We start from the raw sequence: 11,670 nt of genomic DNA on the forward strand, positions 1-11,670 counted from the left end.
CTGCCCCCTCCCCTCGTCTTTCTGTCACGAGCAATGGTGAGACAAGATCCATCTCTCCCTACGCCAGCAGCAAGGCAAGCATCGGCGGCAAACTCCGCTGCTGCCAACGTACGATCCCAAACACCGTAACAACAGCAAACCCCGTCCAGGAGGAAAAGCCACCACGCTCCCAGCCAGCCTCTTTTCATCCGTCTTTATTTCTGGTTCAGCTTGGGCCGTCACAGGACGGGGTCGGGCAGATTCCTCCCCGCGCCTGCGGAGTTTGCGAGTCTGCCGTCATTGCTCTGTGACGGTGGGGGTTTGCTGGGGGGGCGGTGGATCCGAGTGCGGTCCCTGCAGCCCTCTGCTCTGCGGGCGCCGCCGTCACACCGTACTGGCTGCTCGGTAGGGACGGCTTCACCAGCTTACTGGGCACGGGGAGGGGAGTTGTACAAAACATCCCGGGCTTCCCGCAGACCTGAGCTCTAAGACTCCTCACTCCAGCTCAGGAGCTGCTTTTACCTTCCTGGAAATTGTCTGAATATATACCAATGTCATTGGGAGCGCAATTTGGTTTCACAGCACAAAAATCTGGTTTGCTGCTAGGATGCAATGGCTCATGCTCTTCCCCTGCTGCACCATGGCCCAAAAGTGCCAGGAGCCTCTGATACATGTTGACCATGTTTTTTTCTGCCACTTAGAAAATTCTGGTAATGAGGGACTGATCGGGACATTTTCTATCGTCGTGCTTCTGTGTTGAGAGCAGGTACAGGAGGGATTTGCTGGTATTTTCCAATCCCTGGGCTGTAGGACTCCAAGCAAACGGATTCTCACCTGGGGAAACCGGTGGGAAGAAAGCTCATGGCCTTCAGGGAAGGACCACGAGGGCTTTTACCCTCAGGACCTGCAGGGCTGCTCTTGGATGGGGCCGCTGTTCCTGGTAAGCGAAGCGCTTGCTTGGGGGGTTGCTGATACCTCTGCCTTTACATCTGCAAACGCACAAGCATCAGAGAAAAGAGGGGGATTCAGGATTAGCCAAGGGGAGAGATTATTCCTGAAGGGACAAGGTTGGGGTGTGAACTGGCAAAGTGCTTGGAAAACCTCCTGCTGGGAACCGTAAGCAACGTTAGGTAAGTGCGAGGGAGTCGGGCCAGATTTATGACACAGAGGTCTCCAGGAGAGCCCACCTGGCTGCAAGGAGGGGATAAAGCTCCCCAGTTTCCAAACTGTGACCTGGGCACCACTGGTGCTTCCAGATCCTCCATGTTTCCCAATGGATCTGTGCTCTGCTGAGCTGGATGCTCCTCACGCCCTGGGCCAGCTTTCCCCGGGGTGCTGCAGAGCTCGTAGCTATGGGCTGCCCCACGACAGAGAGAGGTGCGGTCCCCACTGCCCTTCCTGCTGGTGAAGACCCCCACATCCACAGTGGCCGAGGGGCCCGCGTGCCCGACCTGGCAGAAAGACACGGGGCCAGACCCTCTGCTAGTGCCAGCTGGGGCAGCTCCCCCGATGGCGACCAACACCCAGCAATTAACTGCAGCCAAGGGGCTAAACGTGGTTGCTCAGAGGAGGCGGCTGATTCCTCTGGCTGATACACCCCCCCGCCTGCCCTGCGCTTCCCATCCGGGGCCTCCGCAAAGTCCTGGCTCCCATTGCAGGCCAGATGACTAACGCTCTGCTTTTCCTTCATATGCACTTAATTAAGGCATCAGTGAAGGGAGACATCCTTTTTCCCCCCACCTCCTCCCCCCCCCCCCATTAGGGATCCATCTGTTTTTGTTTTTTGTTTTTTTAGGGGAAAGGTGATATTCTGAAGATTTTATAGGACCCCTGGAGGCATGCAGTTCCCTTTGCCCCCGTCGCACACGGGAGCAGCAGAAAGGGGATGGCTCAGCCCTGTGTCTTCCCCATGAGTCTCCTGAGACTGCCTTAATCTCCTGGCAGAGGTAGGAGACCATGGGGCACCACCTGACCGTGGCGGCAGCTGCCGGGGAATGTGCCCCTGCCTGGGAGGAGCACGGGGCATGTTTGCACAAGAGCAACCACGAGCGACTCAGCCCAACCAGTGAAACTGGTATTGGTGGGGCAGATCTTTCCCATGCTGAGGTTCCTCTGTTTGCTCTTCAGAAATGATTTCGCTTTGACACCCTGCTTTAATGCCTCAGCAGCGCGGCCAGGGGATGCGGGAGCAGCTCCTTGCCGGGAGCAGCCCCCAGGGCTGGGACAAGGACCAGGAGCCAGGAAGGTCCTCACCATTCCCACCCTGCTGAACGGGAGGCGGCCGGGAGGAGCAGCTCCTCTTGGGGACGTCGCATGAGTGATCCGCAAAATCATAGCGATTTGTGTATTTTTAATGGGGCAGGAAGGCGGGGCTGGAGAAGATTGGCAGCAAGGACAGAAAAATCTCTCACTGCCAGCTGGGTGATGCATTTTGTTATTTAGCAGGGGGCCTGAAATAACAAAGATTGCCCCAGGGGGATGCAGCCCTGAGGAAGCAGGGCTTCAGCAGGTTATATCCCCTCGCCCCTCCGATTACCCCCAGAGAGACTCTGTCCTCCCTCCCAAAGGCTGCTATTTGCTCATCGCCTCTGTCAGAGGCTGGGATGCAGCCATGGCATTTAAAGGCAAAACCCAGCGAAGGAAGATAAATCAGCAAAGAAAACAAACTTTTGCAACTTCTACCTGTTACGGTTCTTCCTCAGGCAAAGCACCCGGCTCTGAGGAAGACTATGGTCGCTGGAGCACAGGCAGGGAGGGACGGGGACCCAGCACATCCCCCTGCGGGCGGCTGGCTTGAGGCAGTGGGCAGCAAGAGGAGGTGCCCCCCCAGCAGCCCGCGAGCCCTGGCCCCTCCGTCCCCAGCACAGCCAGGGCTGAGGCGCGTGGATGTCCCCGTCCCCAGCGAGCTGCAGACTTACTTTGGTGGCGGCTGCGGGGGGCTGCCTGCGCCGGGCAGGGTGGTGGCTCCTGGAGCTCTCGGCCACACAGGGTCCCCATCTTCCTGGCCACATAGCGGCAGGCTGGCGAGAAAGGGGAGACCCGTCTGCTTCGCTGCAGTAATGTAAAACACCGGCTACCCTGAAAAACCCTCCCCAGAGCCCCGAGCTCGACCTCCTTGTGAGCTGGGGATCCTGGCAGAGGAGGACCTGCTGGGGGTCGTGCTGGACCCGTGGTGGATCATGGCCAAAAGTAACAGAGGAACTGGAGGGGATTGGATTTAATGGGCTAAAAGAGAGTTACGATGTCTGGCGTCCTGGCTGTGTTTCAAACCACTCGGGCACCAGCCTTTCTCCCCGCCGCCAGCCAAGGCCATAAAATATGCAGGATATTTACCATGCAGAAATCCATCTAAGCTCTCTTGCCTCAAACAAGAGGTTCCCTTACCGTTGATAATTACTCAAACCATTTTCTCCCGGGCTCAGCAAAGCTGTCCTTTCCAGCCAGCCTGTCTCTTCCCCTCTCTCCTCTCGCAGTCGGTTCTGCTCTTGGTTTTATTTCTTTACAGCCTGGCTTCCTCCTTCCGCCCATCCCGCGGGGATGTTGCTCCAGTAACACCCGGTCATGCGCGGGGAGGCAGGCTTAGCCTGGCACTGCCTCCGGGCAGGGCTGTGCCGTGCCGGACTGGGATCCCCGCACCTCCCAGGATGGAGAAACCACGCTGAGCATCGGCTGTGGGCAGCGGCACCAAGGTTTGAGCCGGCCATGCCACAAAGGGGGCTTGGCCTTGGCTGGAGGAGCTGCTGTTGGCACTTGGTGGCTGATGGAGGACCTGGGTTTGAGATGTGGGGAGGTCAACCTTGTGCTGCGGTCTCTAAGCTGAGCTGGAGAGGATGGCTGCAGCGTGCCCTTTGCTTGTGTGGAGCAGGGGTGAAGAAAGGGAATGTAAGAACGACACGGAGCTGTTGGAGCGGGGCCAGAGGAGGCCCCGGAGATGCTGGGAGGGCTGGAGCCCCTCTGCTGTGAGGACAGGCTGAGAGAGCTGGGGGCGTTCAGCCTGGAGAAGAGAAGGCTCCGGGGAGACCTTCCAGCCCCTTCCAGTCCCTAAAGGGGCTCCAGGAAAGCTGGGGAGGGACTCTGGAGCAGGGAGGGGAGCCATAGGATGAGGGGGAACGGTTTTAAACTGAAAGAGGGGAGATTTAGATTGGATCTGAGGAAGAAATTGTTTGCTGTGAGGGTGGTGCGCCCCTGTCCCAGGTTGCCCAGAGAAGCTGTGGCTGCCCCATCCCTGGAGGGGTTCAAGGCCAGGTTGGACGGGCTTGGAGCAACCTGGGCTGGTGGGAGGTGTCCCTGCCCAGGGCAGAGGGGTGGGAGTAGAGGATCCTTAAGGTCCCTTCCAACCCAAGCCGTTCCATGATTCTATGACTTCCTCTTCTTTCCTGTCAGTGTCTGAACACAGCAGGGACAAGAATGTCCTTCCCTCCCCCAGCCAGACCTTCAAACCCTCTTATACCATGCCCTGTTGTACGCAGGGGAAGGTAAGGGTGACTTCCCTAGCAGACAAGACATAGGCAGTAGCATTAGCCTTGGTTCCTCCAGGGTCCTGCCCCCATACCGCCTCCAGAGCACTGCTTGAGTTTCGTCCTCAGGGTCACAGCAGCCAGTTACCAAAGAAACGCAGGTTTTGTGAATCCTTTGCAAAACCTTGCTGCTGTTTATGCTTAGTATGCCCTCCTTAATCTCGAGGTCAGGTGAATTCTGAAAGCTTCTCCTTTGCCCTTTGCCCAGAGTGATGTGCTTCCTATCTCCAAACCACTCACTCACTGATTCAGGCAGGTTGGACTTTGGTTTTGATGGCCGTGCCTTGGGATTAGATGGGGTTGGCCAGAGACGGGGTTGACGGAGTGCAGGTATCGCGTCTCGCGGCACTGCGAGTCAGCAGCCTGGGCTGCTGCAGAAGAAAGTGCGAGATCTGTGTGTGAGATGATAGAGAGGAGCTAACGTCACTCCACCGCCCCCTCGGTCTTGTTCTGGTGTTCCACGTCAGGAGATTCCAGTAAGGGGCTGAAAACTGTAAAATGCAGCGTAGAAATTTTTAGTCCAGCTGGTGTCCTGTGGTGTTAGTGAAAGGCAACAGCTTGAACTGACATGAAGAATGATCTCTGCTCTAAACCACAGAGAACTCCCCATCACATCATCAGATGTCACCGCAGCCTGCAAAAGCATGTGATGCAAGATCTGTACGTGTTCAAAAAAAAAAAAAAAATTTCAAGAAAAAATGCCCAAACCCTGAGCATTCCTCTCTAGATCTCTGCCCCTAGGCCTCCCGACCTCCAGTCCTCTCTGGAGGATCCATCTTTCCATTTCACAGAAGAACTCACCAGGACAAGGGGAGTTTGCCCCACAGCCTTGGGCTTTTTTCACAAACAGTGAAGGCGGTTGAAGGAGTTCTCTGCTCTTTTGGGGCTTTGCTTTCAATCCTTTGGTTCCACCTGACTCCACACCCGACGTTGTTTCAGGTGGGTGGAATCCTGTGCCAAATGCGCCCCGTAGAGCTGCCGCCTCGGGTTTGCAGATGCAACCCTCTAGATGGTGCTAAGCTAAAGAGAAAAGGCGAGAGGCCTTGGAGGAAAGGTTGTCCTGCAGTGTGCTGCCTCCGCACATCTGGCGCTGCCTGAGGTCTCCTGGGCTAGGAGGACATCTCAGCTCTCCGCTTGCTCCCAGCGAAGCGCCCATGCGTTTGTACAGCACATCTCCTTTGGCGCTCATCCTGTTTGCAGCAAATACGTCTCAGGCCCTTCTTCCACTTCGTATTTTCCTTGTTGATGTGTGAGACTCCACAAACACATCACGATTTTAACCAGTGCATCTGCTCCTACCCATGCGCTAAATCCGACCAGTTGATTTTTAATGGCAAAAATCCATCTTAGTTATTTTTTCCACTTCAACCAGCTTCACTGAGAGCACGACTAAGACTACATCAGCAGAGCCCTCTTCTATCTCATGCATCATTAGCCAGAATCTTCACCAAATTCAAGCATAGATAATGTACAGTTTATTGATGTGGGCAATCCAGAGCGAATTCAGCCTGGCTGCCAGAGAACAGCAAGGATCATTGAGGATTAGCTCTGAAGGGGAAGTCTTTTAGATCAACAGATTTTACTTTGGAGTCACAGATGGGCAGTAGATAAGCTATTGCAAGAGAGCTATTGTTAGAAGAGTCTTTTAAAAAAGAACAGCCACATTCAGGTCTGTTTTTCTTGCTGCTAAGTATAAATAGGGGGAGAACAACTCTATTAACCTCAATAGGGCTGCATGGATGTGATGTTGCCGGGAGAGGAGAACTCAGCTCCTCTCCCCGTGCCCTGTTCTGCAGAGGGAAAAGGCGTTCGTACGCGCTCATGGTGGGGAGGCACAACCTGCTGGTTTCGGTGGGGCTGCAGAAGTCAGGTCTCTGGCACCATCAGGCTCAGCTTGGCTGGAGACACGGAGTGTTCAGCTCCCACCCAGGCGTGTGACCCAGAGAGCAGTCCCAGGTGTGAGTTTTCGTGTCGGTCCCGTTCCTGTGCAATTAGCTCTGGCACCGCTTCCCTCAGCCACGCTGAGAGGCTGCTACAGGTTTTAATTACTCCCCAATCTCGATTTGTTGGCCTGAGCTTTGAGTGCGGTTTCTACCAATACAGTGGAGAAAGACCGCTTTTGCCAAGTTTTCATTCCAAGAATGGCTCAGTTCCATTCATGATGAGCCCATAAACTGGATTAAGAGCTCAGGGACAGATTTTCTAGTATTTGAAACCCATAATCTGGGCTGGGCTTGCAGAAAAGCTCAGTCCCCTTGTAAGCAGCAAATGATGGTCATAAGTGCTCAGCACTTTGCGGTTTCTATCAGGCTGCTCGAGGCCAAGTTTTCTGTAAAGCACGGCACCCAGCGCGCCAGGATCTTGGAAAAAGCAGGACAGACATCCGAGAACTGATGTGAGACTTGAGTTTTTCTGGAGATGAGATGACTCAGCCTCTTGATTCTCCTTCTCAAAAAGAGCAAGAACTTTTGAAAAAAATTAGTCCTCAAATTAATCCATGGGCTGTAGGTAACCTGTCATCCATTAAAATCTCTGATACTGCCCATGACCAGAGAAAATTAACTTGTGAAGTTAATGAGGGACCTCATCTCCAGCCATCAGCCTGACCCCCTTTCAGACCACCTCTGCTGTAGCCACCTCCATGACCTGTGTGTTCTTCACATAGACCTGAAGGTACCTTTAACGTGAATGAAACAAGAGCTGTTACAAGAAGCGCTGTAGCCACAGCTAGATGCCCGCTATTTTCCCAATTTTATTGGCGGATTTTACCCTCAGCATTGCTACACCTGCCCTTCTCCCACTGCTTCAGCTTAGCTCCACAATTGCGCCTTTCTTTGAACGCCTCCTTGCTTAGGAGGGAATAAGCTGGGCAAGATGGTTTTAGGGGTCTGGTCCAGTTCAGAAGAAAGGAAGGGTGACATTTAGCACCCAGGGGACTGGGTCACTGCAAACCGGCTGAGCATTGTGGCTGGGGGTCCATATCAGCTCAGGGGGCTGTGGGGCAGCAAGGAGGCAAAACGCACTTCTGTAAACATAGTGCTGCTGCTGTTTACTTAAGTGCTGAAGAATAACACGCATGTGCCATGTTGGAAAAACTCATTGGCGTCAGGAGGATTCAAGGCGTAAGCAAAATGTCAGCAAGTCCAAACAAGGCTTTTCTCCAGAGGTCTGGCATGCAGGGACAGAGGGGTCTTGGTGGCAGGAGCCAGCGACACTCTTGCGATGGCAATTATTCATGACTACAGGTAATAAGACAGGGAAAAGCTTTTTTGAAGCCAAAGTTGGCGTCGTGTCTTTCCAGATGCTTTGTTCTTGGCATCAACGGTGGGGAATTCCTGTTGAATCAAACATTCCTCTGGTGGGACAGGCTCTTGTCACCTTGGTGACCTCTTTGCTGTGGCATGGTGCTCATTTCTGCTGGTGGGCCTGGGCCACCAGCCCAGCCCAGCTCTTCCTCTCCAGTCTGGATGCAGTCATTACAAAAATGCGTATTTCTGAATAACTGGTCCTGACATTTGCAAGTCTGAGAAGAGATGAAGGTGACTGCAAGCCTTTCATGGCAAAAGCCCCGCAAAGTTACTTACGTGTGCCTTTCCCAGCCTTTGGCAAGGTGACGTCCTTGTTGAGAGGGAAAAGAGGCACCAATGCAAGTCAGAACTTGATAACCATGAGATGGAAAGTGCCCAACCATGATGGGGAGGGTTTCAGGAGGATGGAGGGGCTTGTAGGAGCCCCAGGGAGAGACGGTGGAGCGGTTTGTCCCTCATGGAGCAAGGGCAGATGGATGGCAGTAATGCCATCCTGGCTTGGCTCGTCCCCATCCGCTCTGAGCAAACACCGGCAGCAGAGCCAGCGGAGGAGATCCCTCGGGGTGTATTTCATCTCCTGCTGTTTGCTAATAATTTTAATGGCATGGGAGCCATCACCTGGCTTGGCCTTGCTGCAGTTATCATTCTTGGCTGGGCAGTTCTAGCAATTACTGGCAACCTCCGAAGAAACAGCATTTTGAGACTATTTGCCCACAAAGCACAAGATAAAGATCACTGTCACCTGCGTATCCTCTGGATACACATAAATGGGTGAACATGCCAGTCAGAGCTGCAAGGATTTGTACGCGTCTTCTTCAGCACCTTCCCCTCGTGTAGGGCAGCTTTAAAACCGTATACAAAAAAAAAGCATCCTCCGTAAAACCGTCCTCAAAGCCCTGCTGAAACTGGATATATCTGCTTTCTTCTTATCCGCACAGCCAGATACCTGTCAGAAAGGCTGTTATGTGACACAATTTGCTTTTAAGAAGTGCTATTTTGTTGTCTCATGCCATTGCGGTGTCCTCAGAGGGCTTGTATAGAGTCACTTCAGCCTTTTGATGTTCCATCTTCCTGACCATCCACTCTCCTCTTTCCTCTGCCTTTCCGGATGGCTGGCTCAGCTCTCCCCTCCTCTGGCCCCCAGGTCACCACTGTCTTCAAGGAGTTTTGGGGTGGCTGTTAGCATTTCAGAGGCTTTCGCCTGCTCAATACCAGCGTATTCAATACTACTAAATATTTGATGTATTTTTTTTTTATGTATACAGCCTTTATTTTGTGCTGTATTCCTGCCTCATTACCAGGCAGCTGGTGAGAATTAAGCTTGGTTTTTTTTTTTTCTCTGGAGACTGAAACAAGAAGGGTACCTAACACTCTAACTTTCCCTGTGGCTCTCGGTGTGTCCTTTTCTTCTCCTCTTAGTTCCAATGCAGAAAACCTTTTTTTTTTTGGTGTCTCTCTTAACGCTTTCTATCTACATCTCAGTTTGCATCTCAGCATTTGAGTTTATTGCAAAATCATAGAATCATCACAGAATGGTTGGGGTTAGAAGGGACCTTCTAACCTTCCAATCCATGTGCGACTCTTAGAGGGTATTTACCCATCTATCCTCATTTCTAGGTGTTGTACTGCTCATTCTCATTTTCTGAAAGACGTCTCGTTGCGACTGCTGGTTCTTCATAGCACTTTCTATTTTTCTGCCCGGGGAGGGTTTGCTGTTGTGTCTTTGTTCTTCTTTTTTGAGCTGCCCACTCTTCTGCTTCCCTTTGGTTACTTTCTGGTTTCAGATTCTCAGTCAGTTCACATTACGAACTAAAACTTAAGCTGACTGTTCACATGATCTGAAACGATCCCGAAGCGTGAATTTGCATTCTCTCAAAATGCTGTGCTTGTGTTTTTCACTTGCTGTGGGCACCAGGGAAACCCCACCAGGATGCACCAGTCCCCAGGCTGGGTTTACTGGGTGATGGGGGAGTGATGGAGCAGCAGCCGGGTCGGGGGGCGCTGCCTGGAACATGCCGTGGCAGGGTGTGAGGGAGACGCTCTTCCTCCCTCCCTGCCGGCATCAGAGTTCACCTACCACCGAGAACGAGAGCGCCTGGCTCCAGGAGATGAACTGTTTCTGACCAAAGCCAAAAGAAGTATTGGGATCCTTAAATATTCAAGCAGAAAGTATGTATCCACAATCCTTGGATATTAGCGCTATGTTTGTAAGGGGTTTCATGTGATGCAGATTTTTATTAGGAAGGATTAAATCATGCTCCAATGCCGTAGGGCAGCCAAAGGAGCAAAGGGCGTTTGGCTCATGGCTGAGTATTCTGACTTTTGGTTCTTTTGTGACCCCAGATTTATCTCTGACGACAAGCCATGGCTCATAACGCACAGCAGAGCTTCCAGCAATAAAAGAGAGGCCACGGCAGCGGGATGGAAAGGGAAGCGTCTCGCCTGGTGATACGGCGTGTTGTTATGTGGTTGGACCACAGATTTTTTGTAATATTTTTTTTTTTCAGGCTGAAACAATGAGAAAGCGGCATCAGGAGCCATCAGTCACGGCAGCAATGAGTGCCTGCACTCCTCCTTTGAGCGTTAGAAGCTCCTGGGTTATTTTTATGCCCGGGGCCACGCAGTTTGGTGGTCAGGGCACAGGGCAGGCGAGACAGGAGATGAAGATCCTCTGGGCTGCAAGTAGGAAGTGCTGGGGCATTCTTGTCAAGAAAAGAAATTCCCTCTGGGTCAGGCTGTCGTGTTTAAATATCCGGTTATTTACATGAAATGGTATTTAATTCCTGCGTCCCCCTGCCAGAGCATCTCTGAGTCCCCTGCACTCCCTCCACTGTCACAAGGCAACACGGGGAAATCGGTGCCGAAGGACTGATTAGGTGCAGGATGGACCAGGGCTGCGCTTGGCTGTCGGCTCAGGGGGGAAAACAAAAATAAAGGCCACTCTCTTCCTATTAATAAGCTGCGTCGTTTGGTGAATATTACCCAGCATACCTCATGTGCTGGGCATAACGCAAGGACCGACGCATCAGCTTCAGGGTGTGTTTTACTTTAAGCTCTTTCTTGTGGTGGGAGACTACCGGAAAGGCTCAAATAATTTTGTGGAAGGGGAAAATATTCCAGCAAAATTCATCCCCGTGGGGAATATTCCCCGAGGTGAAGTTTAGACGAAAAATCGAGGGAGAAGTCATAGCACCGATGCCTTCGGTGGCTTCTGATGAGATCTTGTTCAGTACCTTGAGAAGGGATGGTGCAAAAACTTGGTCTGTAGCCAGGGTATTAACTGTACCCCTGCTAGTGACAGTAATACATGTGATTGACTTCAAGGGGACTACATCAGCTTGCAACGGTGGTCTGTCAGCTTTGGGAGCAAATTAAATAAGAACGGTTGTTACTAACTTAGACGGGGGTGAGGTTTTTAGAGCAGGCCAGGGACTTAGCCGTTAACATTAACGGAACATTTATAGAAAAATTTCTCTGAGCTGCTTTACAAATCAGCCCGGGGTGGCTGTAGGCCAGGCTGTCGACTGCATGGACCTGATGTGACTTTTACTCATAGCAGTTTTAAGTCTCCAGCGTTAGCTCCCTTGACTTTAATATGGTTAGCCTGGATTTACAGCACTGTAAGTGGGGCTGAAATCGAGTTTTCTGTGCCCATTAGAGGGTGAAATTGATGTCTTTGCAAGGAGCCAAGCCAGCCGAAACTTCTGCAATACTGAAATCTCAGAGTGGACGGAGAGTGGGATTTTCAGAAGCACCTCGCAGACTTCCAGCGGGACTCACGCTGTGGGTTGTGAGGCTTTGAAAAACCCCGACAAAGGCCTGACTAACCCCTCTAAGGCACGTCACTCATTAGCCTTAGCACAGGG

General features: G+C 52.3%; 1 long non-coding RNA gene across 1 annotated transcript; it reads right to left on the reverse strand.

Moving 5' to 3' along the window:
- Nucleotides 1-269: 269 nt before the first annotated feature.
- Nucleotides 270-3,526, reverse strand: LOC134523679 (uncharacterized). The gene is made up of 3 exons (XR_010073379.1): nucleotides 3,364-3,526; nucleotides 2,898-2,999; nucleotides 270-968 (listed from the first exon to the last, which is right to left on the reverse strand). It is a non-coding gene; the product is annotated as an uncharacterized LOC134523679 (long non-coding RNA).
- Nucleotides 3,527-11,670: the final 8,144 nt, after the last annotated feature.

Source organism: Chroicocephalus ridibundus, chromosome 15 (assembly GCF_963924245.1).
Source record: "Chroicocephalus ridibundus chromosome 15, bChrRid1.1, whole genome shotgun sequence".
Lineage (NCBI taxonomy): Eukaryota > Metazoa > Chordata > Aves > Charadriiformes > Laridae > Chroicocephalus > Chroicocephalus ridibundus.